The sequence below is a fragment of the Odocoileus virginianus genome, chromosome 4 (assembly GCF_023699985.2).
Source record: "Odocoileus virginianus isolate 20LAN1187 ecotype Illinois chromosome 4, Ovbor_1.2, whole genome shotgun sequence".
Taxonomy (NCBI): Eukaryota; Metazoa; Chordata; class Mammalia; order Artiodactyla; family Cervidae; genus Odocoileus; species Odocoileus virginianus.
In genome coordinates, this window is record NC_069677.1 from 23468959 (window position 1) to 23494206 (window position 25248).

Genomic DNA, 25248 nt, shown 5'->3' on the forward strand with positions numbered 1-25248 from the left:
ATCTCAGGAACAGGCTCCTTTCTCTCTGAGCCAAGCTAATTCATGTTCTTGGCTTGATGTCAGGGACCTTTTTAACACACTGCAACTTTGCTAATTGTTGTAGTGTCTTTGCCTTTCAATGAGAGATCATATCCTGGCTAATTCCAAGCCCAATTGTAAGTTCAATTTTTTTTTTCCCACATTGGTTAGTAAAACATCTTGAAGTTTTTTCTCAGAGTTACCCAGAGAAAGAAGTGATGGTCCTGAAAGATAAATCTGCATTCAGAGTTTTACTAGTTTTCAGAGATTTTTCAATATGCACCTGGGAGGAAGTGGCCCAGGAGTTACCCATAGAGATTCTAGATAGATTGTCACAGTCTGTGTGAGAAACAGAGGCCAGTCTCCAATCAGAAAAGTAATTAGCCCATTCATTAACTGTTTACACTTCTTACATCAATGATAATTGCTTGTTTGAAGTATGAACTATAGCATGCATTATCATCATCAGTATCTAATCAGTAATTGAGTATATGTCTTTATTTCTCTGGGTTGAGTCTTCACGTATTGACCCCAATTTCTTGTTTTTTTCACTCCTAACATTTTTAATGCCAAGAGTCTAATAAATAAACTAATAGGTAATTAGCCTTTACAACACAGCCTTGGTACGTATGTGTTTAGGTTAAATACCTTTCTCAGTATAGTCAGGCAGGAAAAGGGAGAAGTTCTTGAATTACTATACATATTTTAAAATAATTTTCATGGTGAAGAGAGAGAAGAGAAGTGTTTGAATTTCCAAGGTTACCAATGACATTGGAATTCTGTGTGTCAAGTACTTAGGGGACAGGGATACACATGGGGCTGAATTTTGAAGTGTGTGGAGACAGCAGCGCTTTAGAACAGGATTGTCACAGGGCAAGCTGTGTGGGGACGTTGGGGTGGGGTGACGGTCGTATGCCCTAAATCAAAGAGTTGGGGAGTTCTGCCTCTCATGATTGTTACATATTATGCCTTTCCAGTTCCTACTGCCCGTCTAGAATTTTCTGGTTGGGAATTTTTAGAAATAAATTCTATAACTTGGAAGAGAGCTTCTATATAACCTATTATTGAGGGGAGTGGGGTAGAAAACTGATCCTTGACAAGGTTGCTGTTTGCCCATAATAGTAAGAGCAGCAGGCTTTGTGGTGTATTTTTCTATTTGCCAGTTGCTGCCTCTTGTGTTCAAGCACAACAGTTGTAGTTTACTGACACCCTGAGACAGGCAGGAAGGACATCATGCTTTTAACAGTGTCTCCATTATGCCAGCCCATTGTTCCTTCCTCTGCCTTTTTTGCTGCTGCTGAGAGCAGGCTGAGTAGGACTCCCTGAAACAGTGACAGGAAGGAAACTTTCATGATTACATTTGGAACACTCCCAACCTGTTAAACTAAAGTTGGCCATAGATTTTTTTTCAGTTTGAAAGAATAGAGCACCTAGGCTGTAAATACCGAAGATCTCTAAGATGATGACTGTACCAAAACATAAATGTTAGCATCTTTAAATTTAAATTTCTTCAAAGCAGAAAAAAGGTACCTATTTATAAATAGTAATTTAGAAGCTACAAGTAAGCAGATAATTTTGGAAGCATGAGAATCACAGAATGTTAAAACATAGTGATCCCATTGATACATAGCTGGATAATTATCCCTAACTTCTAGTGATTTGGAAATTATTAATGTTGGAGTTTTCTAGGTCTCTGACTTATTTCTGTGTTTTGCCTGGTTTTTGCTTTTGTTTATTTTTGATTTTGCTTTTTGCCCAATCACACGTCCAAAAGAAGGCAGGCCAGGAATGAGAAACAGCCCACACTCAAATTTAGCCTGACCACATTTGGATACCTAGATCTTTATGGACCTAACTTTTCAACTTAAAGCATCAAAGAGATTCTTTTTCTGGTCCTGCTTCCAAACATCAGAGTATTTTCTCTTCTCTCAAAACATTTCAGGTAATTTCTACAGGCGTCCCTAGCTTGAGAATCTATCATTTAAGTGAAAATCTAAATAAAAGTTATCAATAAATAGGTATCTTGCTTGCATAATGTTTTAAAAAATATTTGTGTATTTATTTGGCTGCCCTGGGTCTTTAATTGCAGCCTTCGAGATCTTTAGTTGTGACATTTTGGATCTTAGTTGGGGCATGTGGGGTCTAGTTCCCTGAGCAGGGATTGAACCTGGGCCCCCTGCTTTGGCAGCACAGAGTCTTAGCCACTGGACCACCAGGGAAGTCCCACTTGCATGATATGCTACATGTTTTTTGCTGGCTATACCCCCACTTCTACTCCACTTCTGTATACAGTCTTCCTCATAGATGCCCATGTGTGCATGTATGCATATGTGTGTGCTCAGTCATATCTGACTCTTTGCAATCCCATAGACGGCAGCCCACCAGTCTCTGTCCATGGGATTTCCCAGGCAAGAATACTGGAGTAGGTTGCCATTTCCTACTCCAGGGGATCTTCCCAACTTAGGGGTTGAATCCACGTCTCCTGCATCTCCTACACTGGCAGATGAATTCTTTACCGCCAAGCCACCTAGGAAGCCTATATAGAGGCCCACAGAGCTTATAAATCAAATCATGCCTCATACCCATGTTCATGAGAGCTGGCTCTTTTTTTTGATCCAGGAGAGAGAGACATTCAGTTTAACCTTGGGTTTCAGTGCTAAAAAGGCTAATCCTTCTGAATTAGACTCTAGCTGAACTTCCCAAAGTTCAGGACAGTAAGAGTCATCATTACTCTGATCACCCTCTGCTGATGCTGGGGGATGTGATGCTCGTGTGAGAAGCAGCCCCACAGCAGAACACTGCTCTGCCACTGGGAGCACGCACTTTTGAGTTCACTGATGTCTGGAGCCAGCAGGTTGTATGTCCACAGTTGCTGTGAGTAATCAGGTGCACATTAGCTTCAACAGATATGGAAGATAGCTTCCTATCCCTTTGAAGGCCCCCACTGCCTCAGGATGTCCCCAGGCAAAATTTATTGTGCCACATAGACTACATTTTATGTTATGTGGAAAATGGGCTATTTTCTTTTAGAATCAAGGAGTAGATTAGAATTGACTGGGGATGATAGGCGGATTTCCTAGTAAACTGTAGCTAAACAGCTTTGTGTTTTTTAGTAGATTCTGGAATCACTGTCTCAGGAATCCTTGCGTGATAGGAAAGATTGTCTTAAGTCTAGACAATCTGGTTGTGGTTCTACCTGAAGGAAGGTCATCTTCCTAAACCTCAGTTCTTGGCTGCTTCAGCTAGCTAGGATTCTAAAGGAATGGACATGGCCTTGCCAAAAAGAAAACTTTCAGACCACCCACCAAACCGGAGGTAGGCTAAAACTTTTTTTCTATGTGCAGCCTCCCACAGCTCATGATTTTTATTGCCACCCAGTGGCATTTGCAGTATTAAATGGTGCCAGTGATATTTCAACCTGTTGGGAAACAGCTAAACTGTGTACTGCAACCAGAGCTATTTGTTTGGTCAGCTCCTCCAGGCTCTCATTTTTGTGGCCAGTGTTTTGTTTATGAGTGTCTTCTCCTCTATGGTTTCCGGCTTCAGTGACTCGGAGTGGGAGTTGTGGGGGCTCAGAGGAGAAGGCAGGCAGAAGATGGTTGGACTCACTTCATTTCCTGAATCATATTCAGCATTCTTGTGTCTCTTGGTTCCATCTTGGCTGGGCAGTGCTTCCCACTAGTTTGTCAGACCAGCTTTCCCAGCCGCCTCCGGGGGTGGGAAGGAAAACCACACCTTGCTCTGTGTCACCAGTTAACAGGCAGAGTTTTGTTCAGTAAATATTTATAGAACCTCCCTACTAACCTCGAACCCTGCAACCTTGTACCTTTGAAAAGTTTGTTCTCCCTGCCTGGCCTCCCAAGGAACTGTTTGGACCTGGGCAGTACACCTCAGAGGGACAGTGATGGGGCCCTTCATCTCAGACCAGACACCACAGAAATGCACCCCTCGTGATCTTAACCCGCAACTTGATGGACTGAGCCCCATTTTAGTGGAAGAGAGTTCATGGGTAAGGGTCAGACTGATCACCTTTCACTGTTATCCCCTTTGGTTTGTCAAGATAAACCCCCTGATCAGAGGATGTGCATAGCAGCTTGTGGAAAGGAGCAAGCCTCTGACCTGGTGAGCTCGTCCTGCCTTTATACACAGCGGTGGTAAGGTTGTCAGCCTCCACAAGCTGTTCCTTTTCCCTGAGAGAGAGAGGAGTGCCCTCTAGTAATTTTGGAAATAAGTTAGATACAACCTGAAAATCCAACAGTGGGAAATTGGTTAAATATATAGGGTTTATCTTAGCTAAGAAATACCATGTTGAGTCATTAATGCTGTGTGAAGATACGGTATGTTGAAAAAGAGACGTCAGGGAAAAACAGGATTTCAATTTTATAAAAACAAAGGAAAGCATCAAATTGTTAACAGTTTCCTTTGATGGGATTGTGGGAGGTTTTTAGCCGTCTTTTCTAATTTCCTGCACTGAACATTTATTACTTTTCAGTTGTTGTTAAAGACTCTTATACCCAAAAGTACATAAAACACCCAAAATAAGTTTAAAGAATGAGTCTAAAGTGAATATACCCATGGCATCCGTACCCAGGTCAGGAACATTAAAAGCAACATTACTTTTGTCATTGAAACACTGACAATAAAAATGTTATTAAAAATCTTCTTTTCCTGAGTTCTTCACATGGCTATGATAAGAATAAAATAAGACTATATGTGAAAGTGCCTGTGCTTATTAAATCTTTAAACCTCCATCGAGCACAAGGGGCTCTGTCTCCTCTGAGGTGCCAAGTGTGACAGGTGCACATGAGCAGTAAGTCATCGCTGAGGTCTGAGGCTGCGTGTGTCACACAGAGATTTGCACTGAAAATGTGTCATTTGTACCGCTTGTCCTATCCACATGCCCTTCCCTTGCAGGAAAGCCCGGAGGCACTGTCTTGGGCACTGGGAGAAGTACTGGTGACTTAATGTAAAACCTCTTTCTTCCGTCTCAGACTGAATACTCTGGGTTGCTGCATATGGTGAAAGGAGGTTGTGTGTATGTGTTGATGAGTTGATTTCACCAAACTCAGAATTCCAAGCAGTAGTACTTACTCTTTTTTTTTTTTTAGCTTTATTATTGAATTATCTAGTCTTTCACCTCTTGAAGTTCAGTTGGAAGCAGTTGATGAATTAATCATAATTTAATCTTTTCACCTGTTACTGTTGTCACAGCTGCTATATAATTTGTAGAGCCAAGTGCAGAACGAAAGTATAGGATCTCCTGATCAAAAAAAAAAAAAAAAAAAAAAAAACAGGGAAAAAGTGTTGTTAAAAGTACGAAAATATAAAACTTTATCCTTTTGTTCATGTTCTCTATCTTGGTTTGTCATGGTATATTTGCCTCTTAATGTCATTCTAAGTAAAGGAAAATTAAAGATTTTCATAATTATTATGAATTTTACTGTTCACTCTAATATCATGCAATGCAGGTTTAAAATGCAAATTTAAGAGCATTCAACTCATATGTGAAATCACCAAAATTGCAGTTTGTATTTTGTAGCTCATACATTGCTCTCACTAGAGCAGTGGAAGTGCTGCAACAAACTCATGCAGCTGCAGCTGTGTTTATTTTGCATTCCACCAGTACTCTTCCTTTGACTTACTGATAGTAGGATTAATGGAAAAGGGACTGTGGATTGCCCTATCTTTTCCTTTCTTTTTACATCAGACACATACTTTCAGTGTAAGTGCTTGATTTGCATAAGAAAGTAATACCGTAGGATCCACTGGTCATTTGTGTTTCTTAAAATGCCATTGCCTTCTTTCTGTGTTCCAACAAGTTCTGGTTGCAATGGAAAATGTGACTTCTTGAGGCTTCACGTCTACTACTGTTGTAGACGTAGACATCGTGTGCTTGCCTCGTACTTGCTCTGAGGCTTGCCGAACTCCCACATGTGGTGGGTCCACCAGAATTCTCCGCTTGAAGGGTATCACAAATGGTCAGTGTAAAGAGGGGCACACGGAGTGGCAGCACACACATTACATGTATCCCTTCTGCTCACACGTGCTCCACTGTTCATTGACTTTACTTACAAAATGCAGATTCAAAGACAAGATAGTAAAAATTTCTGCATGGCAACAGGAGAGCATTAAATGAAGTACCGGGGGGCCATTTTGAGTACAGCACCTGTGCGACTGTAGGGGTAACGTCCCATAAAGCCAGAGCTAACGATTGTTATCTTTGTGATCCTAGTGATTGGGTTCTTGAAAATCTTCCCATGGCTTTCTATTCTAGGTTATGAGTCCTCCTTATCTGCAATTTCATGGGGCCCAGGATTCTGTCCAGGGTGAATTTTAGGCTCAAACAAATAGCAGTTATTCATGGTATAGAGTGCCACTTGCTATCGATACCAGTTCATCCTTTCATTATGTGTTTATCAGACGCATTAGCCTATGGATCCTGAATAGGAAAGAATTGAAGCTGAGTCTGTGAGTCCAGGATCTTGGAACTGAGTCACTTGGCTGTACAACAGATTGCCACAACACTGTAAATCAGCTATATCCTTCAATTAAAAAATAAGTCCATACTTACCTGGCAGGGGAGATACCATGATCACAAAGGTGGTTTTCCCAGGGCGAGGCTTATCCATTGCACTCCGGATGTGCTGACCCCTGCTATTTCCCCAAATGTGGGAAACTCGACTGCATAATTTGTGATAGTGGGGGACTGTGTTCGCGCTTTCCCCTGATATAATTTAAAAAAAAAAAAAAAAGTCCAGGATCTTGTGATTAAAGTTTAATAAATGAAATTTATAATTAATACATTCACAATTGTATTTCTGTTGGCATATTGTTACTGTTAGGTTTATAAACTCAGTGGGCTGGTAAGATGTTTGCAAACCAACAGTTTTCTGAACTTATGTCCAAGAGGCTGTTGGAATATTTTGCCCTTTTGCCTTTGATAGAACATTTCTTCAGAAAATATTCAAGAATTCTATTTGTAACTGATCTTGACAGATAGTAAGTGGAGACCACAAAACCTGCCAGTTAAGAGCCTGAGCTCTGGTGAGGCAGACCTGAGTTTATATCTGCTCTGCCCCTTACCGACGTTCCCAGGTGGCGCTAGTGGTAAAGAACCCGCCTGTCAATGCAGGAGACATAAAAGATGCGGGTTCGATCCCTGGTCAGGAAGATCCCCTGGAGGAGGGCGTGGTAACCCACTGCAGTTTTCTTGCCTGGAGAATCTCATGGACAGAGGAGCCTGGTGAGCTTCAGGCCATGGGGTCGCAGAGTCGGACACAACTGAGTGACCCAACACACACTGCCTTGCCTCTTAGAAGGTGTAGGACTTGGCGGGGTTCACCTAAAGCTCTGAGCTTGCTTTCCTCACCTGTGAAGAGACTATGCTAAGAACAGCTAGCTCAAAGGATTGTTCTTAATAATATACAGGAAATGGTTTAGTTTGATGTTTGACACAGACTAGGCATTCAATTTTAACCTATTATGCTTATTAGCATATAACTAAAAAAAAAAAGACTTCAAATGACTATGCTTGTAATTAAAAGTTGAATAACTCTGATATGAAATAAATTATCAGATTAATAAATAGCCTAGTCTAGTTCTATTGGAAACCCAACAGATAGAAATTAAATACAAAGGAAAAAAATGGTGCTAATCTGTACTGGACTATGTTTTGAAACAGTAACTATGAGTCATTCATTTCTGTAGCCTTAGACCAGCACACAGTAGGTGCTTGTTGATTAAACTGTGAACTTATTAATAGGTACATATTTTGTTTTTTTACCTTATGTGACTTTTATCCTTCTAAATTTACAAAAAAACCAAGAGGTCTATTTTTCAAGTCAGTAGAAATAGTGCAGGCATATGTGGTTATTTGTGTGTGAGTATCCCATTTGATTCCTACAACTGGGGCGAGAAAAGGGTACAGAAAAGCCAAACAAACCAATTTGGTGGTATCTTTATTTTTAATAAAGGTGGGACAACTGGTCATTTTCCATGTCTGAACATAGGTTTAACGTGTGAATCCTGGGCTCAGTGGCAGATGGCCTGGCACCTCAGCTGGGATTTGGGCTATGACGTGGGGCTGGACAGAAATTGAAGCTCCATGTGGTTGCTTACCTGGGCTCGGGTCAGAGCCTTCCCCTACAGCTCCCTACTGGAGAAGCTGTGTCCATCATGGGCGCAGCATCAGAGATTAAGCCAAGCTCAGGTGCATTCCAGCAGGTGGTGGAGAAAGCCAGGCTGTCGTTTAGGTTCAGGGAAAGATCTGTTTGTCTTTGATAACAAAGCATTTAGGAAGATATTTGAGCCATAAGCACAATTTGAAAGGCTTGAATGTAAAAGAAAATAATCAATAATCAGTAAGGCATTTTCTATAAGTTATAAGGGACTATGGGCCCCTTTGTATGTGATTTTCTGCTCTGTATTTAAACACCAGACGATTAGTGACCTGGAGATGTGTTTTGGGCTTTGAAAATTTTAGTATAAGTTAGAGACTTTTAACTAGTACAGTTTCAATTGTCCCCCCCCCCCCCACTTTAAAGTGCACTGCTGAAATTCATATGCCACATAAGTATGTTTTTCAGAACTGTTAAATCCCAGACAGGAGTGTTTATATCTGCTGTTAATGACATGTGAAAGCACATTAAAGGGCAGCTTTTAGGTGTTTTTTATTATTATTATTTGAAAATGATTTGATGCAATAAATTCTTATACTGTTTTTAAGCTGGATTTTGTGTAGATCCTGTTGATTTGCTTTTGTGGGAATAGAAAGAAAAGTTATTTATCTCATTGGTATACTTTCCCACCTTACTTGAGAAACTATTTAAGGACCTTCAAGGATTAAAGAGAAACTCATATGAGGATCAAGAAGCAACAGTTAGAAATAGACATGGAGTCTATGGCCATACCACCCTGAACGTGCCCAATCTCGTCTGATCTCGGAAGCTAAGCAGGGTTGGGCCTGGTTAGTACTTGGATGGGAGAAATAGACATGGAACAACAGACTGGTTCCAAATTGGGAGGGAGTACAACAAGGCTGTGTATTGTCACCCTGCTTATTTAACTCACATGCAGAGTACATCATGCAAAATGCCAGACTGGATGAATCACAAGCTAGAATCAGGATTGCTGGGAGAAATATCAGCAACTTCAGATATGCAGATGATACCATTCTAATGGCAGAAAGTGAAGAGAAATTAAAGAGCCTCTTGATGAGGGTGAAAGAGAAGAGTGAAAAGGCTGGTTTGAAACTCACCATTAGAAAATTAAGATCATGGCATCCAATCCCATTATTTCATGGAAAATATAAAGAGAAAAAGTGGAAGCGGTGACAGATTTTATTTTCTTGGGCTCCAAAATCACTGTGGACAGTAACTGCAGCCATGAAATTAAAGACACTTGCTCCTTGAAAGGAAAGCTATGACAAACTTAACAGTGTATTAAAAAGCAAAGACATCACTTTGCAGACAAAGGTCTGTACAGTCAAAGCTATGGTTTTTCCAATAGTCATGTATGGGTGTGAGAATTGGTCCAAGGGCTGAAGAACTGTTGCTTTTGACATGTGGTGCTGGAGAAGACTCTTGAGAGTCCGTTGGGCTGCAAGGAGATCAAATCAGTCACGCCTAAAGGAAATCTACCCTGAATATTCATTGAAAGGGCTGCTGCTGAAGCTGAACTCCAATACTTTGGCCACCTGATATGAAGAGCCGACTCATTGGAAAAGACCCTAGTGCTGGGAAAGATTGACAGCAGGAGGAGAAGGGGGTGACAGAGGATAAGATGATTGGATAGGGTCACTGACTCAATGGACATGAGTCTGAGCAAACTCTGGGAGTTAGTGGAGGACAGAGGACCCTGGCATGCTACAGTCCACGAGGTGGAAAGAGTTAGACACAGCTTAATGACTGAACAACAACAACAAAGGATTAAAGATCCTCTTAAATCTTACATTTAATTTTTAAATTGTGGTATAACTGACATAGTATCATATTAATTTCAAGTACAGAATGATATTTGTACAATGGTGATTTGATATTTATATATACAATAAGTCCCCTACATACTAATGAGTTCCATTCTGAGAGTGTGTTCATCAGTCCAGTTTGTTCATAAGTCCAACAGAGTTAACCTAGGTACTCAACTAACACAATTGACTATATAGGACTGTATCATCATAGGTTTATAACATATTTTCACACAAATGATACAGAAAAAGCAAACACAAAGAATAAGACATTTTAAATCTTACAGTACCTTGAAAAGTACAGTAGTACAGTACAACAGCTGACGTACAGGGTCTGGCATCAAGTGAACAGGCAAGAAGGAGGAGAGACACTGGAGGAGAGAAAGGAGGTGGGAGATGATAGAGCTGAGGGGTTGTCAGCAATAGTAAATGGAGAGCACACTGCAATTTCACTCATGCCCCTCGTGACTGGACATGCAAAAGCACGTTTCCCTCTTTGAAAAGGTCACAACTTGAAGGTTCATATGTAGGGGTTCAGTTCAGTTCAGTCGCTTAGTTGTGTCCGACTCTTTGCAACCCCATTAACCACAGCACGCCAGGCCTCCCTGTCCATGACCAACTCCCAGAGTCCACCCAAACCCATGTTCATTGAGTCGGTGATGCCATCCAACCATCTCATCCTCTGTTGTCCTCTTCTCCTCCTGCCCTCAATCTTTCCCAGCATCAGGGTCTTTTCAAATAAGTCAGCTCTTCACATCAGGTGGCCAAAGTATTGAAGTTTCAGCTTCAACATCAGCCCTTCCAATGAACACCCAGGACTGATCTCCTTTAGGATGGACTGGTTGGATCTCCTTGCAGTCCAAGGGACTCTCAAGAGTCTTCTCCAACACCACAGTTCAAAAACATCAATTCTTCGGCGCTCAGCTTTCTTTATAGTCCAACTCTCACATGACTACTGGAAAAACAATAGCCTTGACTAGATGGACCTTTGTTAACAAAGTGATGTCTCTGCTTTTTAATATGCTGTCTAGGTTGGTCATAAGTTCCCTTCCAAGGAGTAAGCGTCTTTTAATTTCATGGCTGCAATCACCATCTGCAGTGGTAGTGTACTGTGAAATGATGACCACAATAAATCTAGTTAATATCCAGCACCATATATAATTACAAAATTTTTTAAAATCTCGTGATGAAAACTTTTAAAATTTACTTTCTTGGAAAATTTCAAATACATAATACAATATTATGAATTGTGGTCACCATGCTATATACATTACATCCCCATGACTTACTTATTTTATGAGTGGAAATTCATAGCTTTTGATCCCTTTCACCCATTTTGCTCACCTCCCCGCTTTGGTAACCACCAGTCTGTTCCCTGTATCTATGATCTTGGTTTTCTGTTTTGTTTTTTTAAATGCCACATGTAAATGAAATCATATGGTATTTGTCTTTGTCTGACTAAGTTTACTTAGCATGATGCCCTCAAGTTCCATCCATATTGTTGCAAATGGTAAGATTTCTTTCTTTTCTGTGGCTGAGTAATACTCCGTGATGTGTGTTTATGTGTGTATACCATATTGTCTTGGATCTGTTCATCTGTTGGTAGACACCTGGGTTGTTGCCATATCTTGACTATCGTACATAGTCAAGATATGAACTTAGGGGTACAGATGACTTTTCAAATAAATGTTTTTATTTTCTTTAGGCAAACACACAGAAATGAAATGACTAGATCATATGTACTTCATGTTTTCCATAGTGATTGCACCAGTTTACATTCTAACCAACAGGGCTTGAGGGTTCCCTTTTCCAACATTTTCTTCTTGTCTTTAGATAATAGACATTCAAACAAGTAAGAGGTGATGTCTCATTATGGTTTTGATCTGGATTTCTATAATGATATATGTTGGATTTGTCATTAGCATCATTAACAGAAAAGATGTTCTTTTTGTGTATCTGTTTGATCTGTATATTTTTGGAAAAATGTCTGTTCAGATCCTCTGTCCCATTTTTTAATAGAATTGTTTGGATTTTTTTGTTACTGAGTTGTATGAGTTCTTTATATATTTTGCATATTAATCCCTCTTCACATGTTCAATTTGCAGATATTTTCTCCCATTCATTTGGTTGCCTTTCATCATGTTGATGGATTTATTTGCTGCACAGAAGCTCTTTGGTTTGATGTAGTCCCCCTTGTTTATTTTTGCTTTTGGTGTGAGATCTAAAGTTATCAACAGGACTGGTGTCAAAGAGCATACTGCCCATGTTTTCTTCTAGGAGTTTTATGGTTTTAGGTTTTACGTTCAAGTCTTTAGTCTATTTTGAGTTCATTTTTGTGTGTGGTGTAAGATATGGTTGTTTCATTCTTCTGCATTTGATCATCCAGTTTCCCCAATATGATTTATTGAAGAGACTTGCAGAGACTGTTTGTTCCCTATTATATATTCTTGACTTCTTTGTTGTAAAGTAATTGACCATATCTTTGTAGACTTATTTCTAGACTCTCTATTCTGTTCCATTGATCTATGCTTCTGTCTTTATGCCAATACTGTACTGTTTTGATTTCTATGGCTTTGTACTATAATTTGAAATCAGGAATGTGATGCCTCCAGCTTTGTTCTTCTTTCTTAAGATTACTTTGACTATTCAGATTCTTTCGTGACTCCATATGGATTTCAGGGTTGTTCTATTTCTGTGAAAAATGCCATTGGAATTTTTAAAAATATTTCTGTTTATTTGGCTGCACTGGGTCTTAATTACAGCATGTGGGATCTTTGATCTTCATTGCAACATGTGGAATCTTTAGTTGCAATGCAATGCCACTGGAATTTTTTTTTTTTTTGCCACTGGAATTTTGATTGAGATTCAGATGTTGAATCTGTATATTGCTTCAGGTAGTATGGACATTTTAACAATATTAAGTCTTTCAATCCATGAGCGTGGAATATCTTTCCATTTATTTGTATCTTCTTCAGTTTCTTTCATTAATATCTTATAGTTGACAGTCTAATTTTTAAAGTTTGTATTCAGCAAAATGGTTTCCTACCCATTTTTAGTAAAATAAAGTCATCTGTGAAGGAAATATGGTAATCTCACACCCTCTGTTGTTAGATGAAGTAGCAGGAAGATTGCTGATTGCTTTTTCCATGGACAAAAATATAGCTGCAGATGACATAGATGGAAAAAAAACTACCCATGAGTCTTAAATCTGAATTGCTAAAACTTTATATAATAAAACATTTTCTGGGAGATGATACTGGGTGCAAAGGCCAACAGTAGGTTCCTCTGTGTGGATTACTCTCCTTTGTTTTTCCTTCTGTGGTCCAGACCTACTCATCCTTCAAAACCCCAACTGAGACGTCACCACTTCCTTGACATCTCCCTGACTCTTCTCTGCTGCTTCTGGTTTCCTTTTCTGGGTTGCTTTTGTACTTTACACATACTTGGCAAGAAAGGCACACTTCTCACAGTTTCTGTAATTGTTGGTGTTCGTCTTTTTCAGTGGACGATGAGACCTCTGAGGGCAGGATCCAGGTCTGTTTTACCTTTGTCTAACCCCCAATATTGCCTGGAAAGTAATAAGCACTCAAAGATTCTACCGAACCCTTAAGTACTGTAAGGCAATACCAGAATATATGCCAACTAGAGATATTTTGTGTTGGCAGAAATGAAGTGTAGATTTTCTTCTGTTTTTGTTTCGAATTTGTAAAAGCAGCCCATTAGATTGGGCAAAAAAGGTAACACCCAGTGTTGGCAATGGTGTGGTAAGAGACACTCATGCATTGCTGATGAGAGTATAATTGGCACACTGTTTTCTGGCACACCATTTGGAAATTTGAGGCTTAAATATGGGCACACACTTTGACCTAGTAATTCTGTTCCTTATAATGTATTCTAAAGAAATAATGAAGAAATCATCCCAACATTGTAACATTAAGTGTAATTAAAGTTACAGAGGTTATATGTCAATTATGTTTCAAAAAAATAAAGATACAGCAGCAACCACTTTCAGATTTTATGTGATCCAAACCAAGAACTGAGTTCATAAGAACTTGGGATGATAATGATAATTTCTTAAAGTCCTCGTTTTATTTTCTCTCAAATCGTGCAAGCTGTTGTCTTGCATATAGTAGATGTTCAGTAAATACTTTAGTGAATAAATGAATTTCTTAAATTGAAGCAAAAAGCACCAAATACATTGAATAATGTAGCCTTACTCTGATACAACTAGATTTAACAACTATTATTTGACACCCTTGTCTCCAAGCCTATTTATTTTTCTTTGTGCTTTGTAAATTATGCAAATAATACATGCATATAATTCTTCATGCACAGTAATTTAAAATCTGAAAAGTGATTTTATGTTTTGAGTTCTTTTGATCAAACCAGAAGAGGTCTTACTCTCATTTATTTTACTAAAAGGACTACTGAAGATTGGAGGAGAACTAGGATTAGAACTACCACTACTTACTTCTGCTCCAATATTCTGTATGTCATAGGAGTTTTTGAAGAACTCTTAGGAAACCAGAAGTACCTAGAATGTTTATTAAGGGAGAGTGTGCATCAGTTCCAGAAAGATGTTGACAGATTAGAAGGAATTTAAAGAGGAGCCAACACTGTTGGAAAGAAGGACATAGGAGAGATGAAAGGAGCTAAATATGTATAGCTTGGCCAAAGGATGATTAAAGGGGATATGATAACAGTCCCTAAGAATGTGAAGGATGTAAACATCATGGAAAGAGAATATGTATTTAGAACCAATCAAAGCAGTATATAAAAAGAGAGAAAAATTAATGCTAAACATCACAAAAAGCTGTTTTCATGGAAAGACTTGTTAGCTTGCAAATTTGAATCCCAAGAGAAGTATCTAAAGCCCCTGTATAGGAGGCATTTATGACTGAGCTCTCCTGCCTACATTTGGGGAGGGCTTTTCCAGTTCTAATTTTGATGGCTGAGATCATGGCCCTTCCTAGCATGGATTTGTCACCCAGTTCTGATTGCATGGTTTTGCATATCGGGGTCAAAAGAAAGAGTCTTGTTACAATCTTGTAGAAGCCAAACTCAGGCACATCCCTAACATGATGCAGTCCAACCCTGTAGAGACTCTGCCTGCAGCCTAAATTAAAACCCAGAGTTTAGCTGATTAACTGCTGTCAGGTGACTGATTCCTCCCTGCATGGTGCCCCCTGCAGGTTGTGAGCAAGATAGACAGAGGTGCCTCTCTACTATAAAATAATAGCCTTGTTGAGTAAGCAAGCAAGAACATTCCTGAGGGAGCCTAGGAGGTAGGGCAGTCCTTTGCACATGCAGTAAGACATTGCCATTACACAGATGGAGAATGATTTTGCATATATTGTGTGTGTGTGTATGACGCTGTATCCCCCACATGGGACATCAAATAGAATCCCAGGTCAAAGCATAAAAGGTAGTCACCTTTCATTGGGATGTAGCCATGAAATTGGTGTTATGGTAGTGAAAAAGCTGGCTTAAAACTCAGCATTCAAAAAACTAAGATCATGGCATCTGTTCCCATTAACTCTTGGCAAATAGATGGGGAAACAATAGAAACAGTGACAGACTTTATTTCCTTGGGCTCCAAAATCACTGCAGATGGTGACTGCAGCCATGAAATTAAGACACGCTTGCTCCTCGGAAGAAAAGCTATGACCAACATAGACAGCATATTAAAAAGCACAGACATTACTTTGCCAACAAAGGCCCATCTAGTCAGAGCTATGGTTTTTCTAATAGTCATGTATGGATGTGAGAGTTGGACCATAAAGAAAGCTGAGCACTGAAGGATTGATGCTTTTGAACTGTGGTGTTGGAGAAGACTCTTGAGAGTCCCTTGGACTGCAAGGAGATCAAACCAGTCCATCCAAAAGGCAATCAGTCCTGAATATTCATTGGAAGGACTGATGCTGAAGCTGAAGCTCCAGTGCTTTGGCCACCTGATGCGAAGAACTGACTCCTTGGAAAAGATCCTGATGCTGGGAAAGATTGAAGGCAGGAGGAGAAGGGGACTACGGAGGATGAGATTGTTGGATGGCACCACCAACTCGATGGACATGAGTTTGAGCAACCTCCAGGAGTTGGTGATGGACAGGGAAACCTGGTGTTCTGCAGTCCATGGGACTGCAGAGTTGGACACGACTGAGCAAGCGACTGAACTGAGCCATGGAATTATCTCTGCCCACAGGCATCAGGCAAGAGAGGTATCCAAACTAAGCAGGAATTTAGAGGTAGAGCCTAGAGAAGGAGGGTGATGTTTGGAGTGGGAGTGGATCAGAGGTCTATGGGGCCCTTGAAAGGAGCCACCTCCCTGCAAGCCCACATGACTTCTCCTGAGGCTGGGCCCAGTGCCACCTTAGGCCTGGAGGGGCCAGAGTGGCTTTAGCCGGCTGTAGGAGCCAGCAGCCTAGTGTCCTGCTAAATTTTACCTGGCAAACTGAACAGGACTGGAAAAGGTGACCTGGGGTCCCTGAGGGTCCTGTGACACTACCGCCAAGAAAACCTTCTGAGGGCAGCCCAGCGTCTTACCGTGTCAGCTGAGCTAAGACTTGCATTAACAAAGTGGAGATATGGGGAGTTCCCTGGTGGTCCAGTGCAGGGGGCATGAGTTCAATCCCTGGTTGGGGAGCTAAGATCCCACATGCCTTATGGCAAAAAAAAAAATCCAAAACATAAAACAGAAGCAATATTGTAACAAATTCAATTTAAAAAACTTTAAAAGTAAATAAAAAGCAAAGTGGAGGTATGTAGTCTGTGAACTAATTCCCCCTCTCCGCTTTTGCAGTCTTTTTCTTTAGTGTCACTCTTCGCAGCCCCGTTTATTCACTTATTTAACTAACTTCTTGAGACCCCTCCCATGTTCAGTTAGGAGCCCAAGATGATAAGGGGTGAGTTATTGTTTTTGGTAATAGGAATGAAGAGAAAATGGTGGATTCTGGAGATATTTAGGAGCTGTGGGTGTAGAATTAGGAGGATGCTGCTTAGTGGCAGAGGTGACTACAGCCTGGGTCTTCAGGTTTCCTCTCCCTCTGCTGTGTGAAGAGATGAAAATCTTCACACAGACTTGGCATTGAATTAACCACGGATATGATACGCAGTGTCATAAAAGCAGAGGTAGGAGACTGTATACTCCTTAATAACTTATATTTATGCTCTAAATTCTTCAAGATATAATTTGCTGTGCACATAGATTATTAAGGGATTTACATGTATTTTTTTCCTAATATACATTTTTTATTGAAGTATAGTTGACTTAACATGTTTAAGGTACACAGCAAGGTGACTCAGTTATATACATACACATATTATTTTTAAAATTATTTTCCATTATAGGTTATTACAAGATATTGACTATACAGTGTGCTACACAATAAACCTTTGTTTCTTGTTGCATATCTATTTTTTAAATTAGAAATAGCATTCTATTCATACTAAGTCAAAAAAGTGGAATCAAAATGTCAAAATTTTTTAGCTAGGGAAAAATTCATAAGTTTTATAAAATATGTATAATACATATTTATGATTTACATGTAATTTTGAGTATACATATACATAAAATATAGTTCTACTGTGACAAAGCACATAAAATTAATGTTTTCTCTTCATAATTACTGTAATTATTTTATCTGTCCTTTTGAAACAAGGACTGCCTTTTATAGTTTACTGTGTTGGGTGCTATTCCTTGTGGTGGCTGCACCTTTACTATTAAACTGTGACGTGGGTGCTGCTCTCTGCAGAATGGAGAGGAGACTGACATGCTTCGGATTGGAATACTTGGCCATGGTCACAGAGTAAGTGGCAGGGCTTGGACTTGAACTCAATCTGGCTGCCAAGCCCAAATCCTTCACTATATAGTGTTTCTTATGAGAGAGGGCATTGTGGAATTATTTAGTCTGAATCTCTTAAGATCTGGCCAAAGACATTTGAGATTACAGTTAATTTTCCTGTTGTAACCAACACTTAAAATTATTCTGGTCCGTGTTAATGCTGCCTGGAATACTGTAGACAAGTGTCAGCGTACTTCTCACCTCATTGGAAACCCATAAAAGTAATTGCCAGGTGTTAACATACACTTTTAAAAAAAGAGCTTTAAGACTGCAAAGGTGAGCAAGGCTTCCTGATCTCGTGTATGATTCTTTGCTCAGAAAAAGTAGAATGGGTTGATAGAGGCATGGAATGATTGAGGCATGGGTTTTGATTATGCTCTTATAGGGAATTAAGGGGCATGTATATAAGATTTGGGAATCAGGGGACATTAATTTGATTTTGGGCTCTGAGATTATTATTACTCTGCCCTTGGCTAAGTCACTTTGCCTCCGAGTGACTTAAAAGTGACTTTAAAGTGGGGTTGGTACTTTTCACTTTGCCCACCCAAATAGAGATGGTGTTAGAATTACATGAGATGATGTGGGCGAAAGCAGTTTAACCTACTCAAGTCCATACAGATACCCGTTACTCCTGAGGCTCGGGGGAAGGGAAGAGAGGTCCCTGAGCAGAGGTGGGCAGCCCTGCGGGGGAACTTGAGGGTTTCACTTTGTTACTGGATTAATAAGGAACTGTGCACCCTCTTGTGGTGAAGTGAGGGGGTTAAGGGAGTTTTATGAAAAGTACTTGTATTTTATTATCTTGGGATTTTAAAAATTGTCACCAGAAATTCTTTCTCAATAGTGAATGCATGTAATCTTTCTCAGCAAATTCTTAAATTGCAATGTGAATAAATTGCTTAGTCTTTTATTCAGTTTTCCTTGCATTGAAAGATGATAGAATTTTTTTCTCCAATCTGAATATATGTATTATGCTTTCCTCCATTTCTTTCCTGTTGCATCCATGGAGAGCCTATTGCATCCTAGGTTTCCTATTTTCCTAGGTTACTGTATTTATTTTGTTTTCCGTTGTGCTATTTGTATTTACTTTTTTCCCCTCTGATTTAACATCTGTACGGCAGCCCACCAGGCTCCCCCGTCCCTGGGATTCTCCAGGCAAGAACACTGGAGTGGGTTGCCATTTCCTTCTCCAGTGCATGAAAGTGAAACATGAAAGTAAAGTTGCTCAGTCGTGTCCAACTCTTAGCGATCCCATGGACCGCAGCCTACCAGGCTCCTCCGTCCATGGGATTTTCCAGGCAGGAGTACTGGAGTGGGATGCCATTGCCCTCTCCGAAATTTTTAATACACAGTTAGGCTTTTCTCTGTTGCCTGTGCTGACACAGAGCCTCTGGCACCCAACAGAGAGTAAATGCTCGAAAAATAGTGTTGAATGGATACTAACAGTCTTAAACATGCCTCAGTCCCTTTCCTCCTTTTACCCTTGGGCACCCCCTTTTTCCTTGGCATCAGTTTTCCTGAAACATACAGAAATATATTGAGGAAGTATGGCATGTCAGTCCTTTAACATCGTTTTTCTCAGTTTCCCCTTATGTAAAATAAGGGGATGAGAATAGGTGATGTCCAGCATTCTGGCAGTGTAGGAATAATGAAGTAAGGAGGTCACCTAATTTGGCATAGCCGAGAAGGCTGCGATGTGTCTTGTGTCTGAGCTGTGTCTAGCCTCAGTTCCTAGGTGAGTAGAGTGAGGAAGCAGCTGAACTCGGGAGAGCAAAAGAGAGGGAAGAGGCAGGATGAACAACAGGATAAGAGAACTCTGGGCGTTGAGGAGGCGGCGAGGGGGGTTAACAGGACAGTAGCAGCATTCCAGAGAGAAGCTGTAACATCCTGAGCTATGTGGACATTTTTCATAACTTATACACATTGTATTGTGTGTAATTCTCACAGGGGATTATCTGACTCAACATCCTTTATTCCCACACATTGCTTACATTAAAATTTGGGGGGAAAATCTTTTTCTCTAATTGAGTTATGAAGTCTCTGATCATATAGCAGTTCAGGCTACAGCGATGATTTTCTAATTGGCTTTATATGTTCTTCATTTTACTCAAAATTGCTTCTTCAAACCTGGCAGATTAAAAGCATTTTGTCAGTTTTAGAGAGCTGTGTCACAGGTATCACAAAGGGTGGCCAGGGTCTGCAGAGAAAGGGCCCTTCGGTGTGGGCAGGATGCAGGGGGAGCTTGCCTTGAATTTCATCTCGGTTGTACAGTTTACAGTGATGTAACTAACAGCAGACTTGCTAGGGAGTCAGTGTCAGTTGAATAACATACTGAGAAGCACTCAGAAAACCTGCATTCTTCCTCTTGGCTGGCCAGCAGCCGCCTTCCCCTGAGAAAGTCAGGTTGCCTTTGGAACATTGCTTGGTGCTTGGTGGGGAGTTCATTGGTTTATTCATTGAACACATCTTTTTTTAAGTTTCACTCTGTATGCCAAGTACTGAGTAGAGTGCTGGAATTAAGTCAAAAGTTTAGCTTTCAAGGCCTCAGAGAGCCACATAAGCAAACATCTGAACCACGAGCCTAGTGCTTAGAAGAAGGTATAGTGGGTGCTTGGAGGCAGAGAACAGAGGTGAGTACCTACTGCAATATGACTCCTTCAAGGAGAGTAGGAATTTCCCATGACAGGAGAGAGAACAAGTATACTCTAGGAACTGCAAGGAATTGAGAGTGATCTTTAATGCTCATTAAGCCATAAAGCCTAATGAGAAATTGGATCCTTGAAACTTACTCGCTGAAAAGTCCATGGCATTCATGATGGCAGCTGTGGGGCCCTTTCACCTGGAGAGTGATGCAGCTGCATGGTCTATTCTTCTGGCTTCTTTGCTTCTAGATCTCATGCTGTACAACAGTGATTTTTCAAACGTTTGGTCTCGGAGTCCCTTTGTGCTCTCACAGACTACTGAGGACTCTCAGGTCTGCTGAGGTGGATGAGCCTAGAGCCTGTCATACAGAGTGAAGTCAGTCAGAAAGAGAGAAACAAATATCATGTATTCACACACATATATGGAATCTAGAAAAATGGTACTGGTGAACCTATTTGCAGGGTAGGAATAGAGACGCCAATGTAGAGCACAGATGTGGATGCAGCCGGGGCAGGAAGGGGTGGGACAAATTGAGAGAGTAGCGTTGGTATATATACCGTATGTGAAAGGGGTGGCTGATGAGAAGTTGCTCTGTAACACAGGGAGCTCAACCTGGTGCTCTGTGACAGCCCACCTTGGAGGCAGAGAGCAGAGGTGAGTACCTACTGCAATATGACTCCTTCAAGGAGAGTAGGAGTTTCCCAGGACAGGAGAGAGATGGGTGGGATGGGTGGGAGGGAGGTTCAAGAGGGAAGAAACATATGTATACCTATGGCTGATTCATTTTGATGTGTGGTAGAAAGCAACACAACACCGTAAAGCAATTGTCCTCCAATTAAAAGAAATTTTTTTAAATTATTGAGGATGCTGAAGAGCTTTTGATATTTCTCATATCTGAAGTTAAAACTTAAGAAAGTTTGAATGTATTTATTAGTTCCCTTTAAAATAACAGTAATAAAGTAATCATATGTTAATATAAATAGCTGTACATAACAGTGAAAATACAATGATTATTAGTACAGTTTGGTGCCACCGCCTTGATTTGCATTAAAGGTCCAGCTTTACCCACCATTGCTTTTGCCCCATCTGTGCAAATATTAACACAATGCAAAGGCAAATGACATCTTGGTATTGTTAGGAAGAGTTTTAGCCTTGTGGAGCCCCTGAAAGAGTCTTGGCAAATCACACTTTGAGAACTGTATGGGTTAGTGGTGAAGAGCATGGCACAGAGTCTAGATGGCCTGCGTTTGAATCCTGCTTCTGTGGCTGTTCAGCTGTGTGACTTTGGGAAGATGCTGAGCCTGTGACTGTTTGGTCCCTGTAAAATGGGTGTAATAACAGTACCAGCCTGATTAGATTGGGTAACCTGCCTAATAGTTAACCTGCTGGTGGGTGTTGGTAAAATGTAATATCTAGTTAGTTAATAGGTTGATTATCTGGGGAAATAGAGGCAAGGTTTGTGCAGAAATTGTCTCCTTTGTCAGTCATCCAGGATGCCTGAGATGGCCACCATTGTAATTCCTCCTTTATAGCCTTATGGTGGTAAAGTACCTATTACCTGAGTGAAAACCTGTGTGCTAGAAGGGGTAATGTGTTAACTAACAACTTTGCAGAGACTGGCTTCCCTTGCCAACTGAGTCAAGACTCTGAAAGAGTGGAGAAAGGATAGTTAGCTGGATGAAATGACAGTGGTGGGGGAGGTCCAGGAGCAGTGAGGGTCCTTGAGATAGCTGGAGTGCAGGTGGAACATAGGCAGAGAGTTCTGAGTGAGGGTTCTTTGGGGCAGGAAGGAATGACACAAAGTCTCATACCCTGGAATCCGTCCTGGTCTCTTCTTGCTTTTGTGAATCACAAGCTTAGTCCAGGCGCACATTATGTAAGTGCCCCTCCCTACACATTCTCCTGTTCTGAGGTGCAGCCATCTCTGGGCAGTACAATAAATCTCATTAGTTCAGACCTGACTGATGTTGAACTTGTAGCTGTTGGGAGGCAGGCAGAGCAGTGCACAGAGGAGAGCATGAGCTCTGCAATGAGGCATGTCAGGGCTCAAATCCTGGCTCTGTCGTGAACCCGCACTATGGCCTTGGGCAAAGGATTGAACCTTTCCCAGCCTGTTTCGTCTCTGTAAAATGGGGCTGCCAGTACCTCTTGTGGGTGTGAATATTAAGTGAGATATAAGTGAGATAGCTGATGGTAGGCACTCAGTAGATATCTCTTACCTTCCCCTTCAGTTATCTTAAACTCCGTCATTGTTCATTTAGAATAAGGACTTAACTACTAGTCAAACCATGTCATCATTGCCTTTTTACTTTTATTAGGACACTCAAGTTTTTAGGAAAAGTTAGATGTGGTACTGGAAGAGCTATGATGCTGCTGCTTCTCCAGAGATTTCAAGTAACAATTCACAAAACCATAACCCCTCCTCTTTGCTGCTTCTGTGGACCCCTGGGGTGCTCTGGTCAAGAACCCCTCTGCCCCATGTTTTTGTTGTTGTTTAGTTGCTATGTTGTGTCCAGCTCTTTTGTCCAGCTCGTGGACTGTAGCCCACCAGCCTCCTCTGTCCATAGGATTTCTTTTTCTTTTTTTTTTTTCCATTTATTTTTATTAGTTGGAGGCTAATTACTTTACATCATTGCAGTGTTTTTTGTCATACATTGAAATGAATTAACCATGGATTTACATGTATGTCCATAGGATTTCTTAGGTGAGAATGCTGGAGTGGGTAGTCATTTCCTTCTGCAGGAGATCTTCCCAACCCAGGGACTGAACCCACATCTCCTGCTTTGGCAGGCAGATTCTTGATCACGGAGCCACCTGGGAAACCCTACCCATTTGTTCAACAGCTCAGCCTGGGAGTCTCCGAGCTACTCTGTCTTTGAGGCCAAGAGTCTCAGTCCAGTCCAGTCCAGTCCCTCTCATGTATGTCTGCCCGAAGTGAAAAGACAGAAGAAAGATGTGTGAGGAACAGCTGGTGCAGGGCCACCGCTCCAAGGTTCCTCCCCATGCAGCCGTTCCCTCCTGGTTACTGCTCACACTGACTTCCTCAGTGCCCAGATCTCCCTCAGTGTTCTTAGAATCCCCATTGTCCCTGGAATTTCTTTTATTGTTTCTAGAATGTGGGTGGCTTTTTTTTTTTTCCCATATCCCCCTCTGTGAGTTTCAGAGTACCTTATGGTTGTTAATGAATCTATTTTTACAACCTCCCCAGAAACAAGCGTCTTCCGTGTTACAGATCAAAGAACCTATTACTGACACAAAAGGAAGCCAGCCAACTGGCCTTCCCCGCACGGAAGGCAGGTCCTGTTCTCGTCTTGCCTCCGCTTTTGACTTGCTGTGTGGCCTTTGTTTCCTCACCCAGTGATAGTATCTGCCTTGCAGGAATGTTGTGGAGTTCAACAAATGCTAAGAACAGCTCCTCTGAAAGGCTGAAAGATAGGTGTCAGATGTGCGATCCCAGGAAACTCAAAACGTGTTAGGGTAATTAATCTCTGCTTTATCTTTGTGAGGTTGTGGAGATGCTCCAGGACCCACTTTATACCCTTAGAACTGTGCACCTCACCATCTCACTTTGACAGTTCCCATCCATTTCCCTTGCAGACTCAAAGGAAATTGTCTCTATGATGCGCTGAGCAAGCTCATGTCTTTTCAGTCTTCACTGTGTGCGCCTGATTCCACTTCTGGTTGGAGCAGAGATGCTCTCCCCTGACTCTCGATCCCTTCATAATTTCCTTTTCAGTTCCTGCTTTTTTCTTCACTATTTTGTCCCTTTGACTCCTCCTCTGCAACTGGCATCAGCAGTCATCACACTTTTCCACAGTGTGGTTGTGATGTTCTACCTCCAGGATCCTGCCTCTGTGACTCACCAAACCTGATCCCTATCATCTCTCACTCCTCTAAACACAGGGTAAGGATAAGACCAATTCTCAGCATAATCTTGGAGATAATTCTCACCCCTCTTCAAGATTTTCACCAAAGCTAGTATTCAACTTCTAGCCCTTAATTTTTACCTTCATGCTTGGTACTTCCTCTTGGATTATCCTAACATCATGCAGATTCAGTATATTTTAAATGGAATTTATTTTCTAAACCTCTTTCCCTACTGCCCACCAGGAAAAAAATTAGTCCCCTTTTGGATTAGCCTAATTCTGTTAGAGGTTCCACCATTAGTTCAAACCTTGGAGTCTCTGTTCTTGAACCCTCACATTTAATCTGTTTCCTATAAACACACACCGCCCCCAACCCCGCCTTACAGTATTCAGGTTTGCATCATGTTGTTTAGTCACTAAGTTGTGTTCTACTTTTTTGCAACCCCATGGACTGTAGTCCACCAGACTCCTTGTCCATGGGATTTCGCAGGCAAAAATACTGGAGTGGGTTGCCATTTCCTTCTCCCGACCCAGAGACTGAACCTACCTCTACTGCATTGCAGGCAGATTCTATACGGCTGAGCCACCAGGGGTGATGGCTTAGTGGTTAATCCATTGGGCTAGTCTCTAAGGGAAGCCCTAAAGCCTGCTATATTGTATCATTGGTTTCCTACTAAGGCTCCCTGCCACCAATCTCAGCTTACTATAGTCAGGTTAATTTTCTGGAAACCTTTGTCTTGCCTTTTCAGCACTCATAAATTTTCCATGGCCGCCTCTTGCCTTAAAACAATCGTTGTGATTATCTGTTGCTGTGTAGCAAACCCAAACTAAGTGGCATAAAACAACCACCATTGTTTTAGGTTCATAGATTCTCTGGGTCAGACATTTGGAAAGGGCTCAACGCGTTGGCTTTGTCTCAGCT

The 25248-nt window shown here is 41.1% G+C and overlaps 1 protein-coding gene, 1 long non-coding RNA gene and 1 other non-coding gene across 6 annotated transcripts in view; 2 read left to right on the forward strand and 1 right to left on the reverse strand.

The window, feature by feature from the left end:
• IGF2BP2 (insulin like growth factor 2 mRNA binding protein 2) overlaps positions 1 to 25248 on the forward strand; it is a 164565-nt gene that overhangs the window by 68355 nt on the left and 70962 nt on the right. The window lies entirely within an intron of this gene.
• LOC110134036 (uncharacterized) lies at positions 5133 to 23504 on the reverse strand. The gene is made up of 3 exons (XR_002312946.2): positions 23289 to 23504; positions 20607 to 20818; positions 5133 to 5278 (listed from the first exon to the last, which is right to left on the reverse strand). It is a non-coding gene; the product is annotated as an uncharacterized lncRNA (long non-coding RNA).
• Positions 6582 to 6745, forward strand: LOC139034946 (U1 spliceosomal RNA). The gene has a single exon (XR_011487514.1). It is a non-coding gene; the product is annotated as a U1 spliceosomal RNA (small nuclear RNA).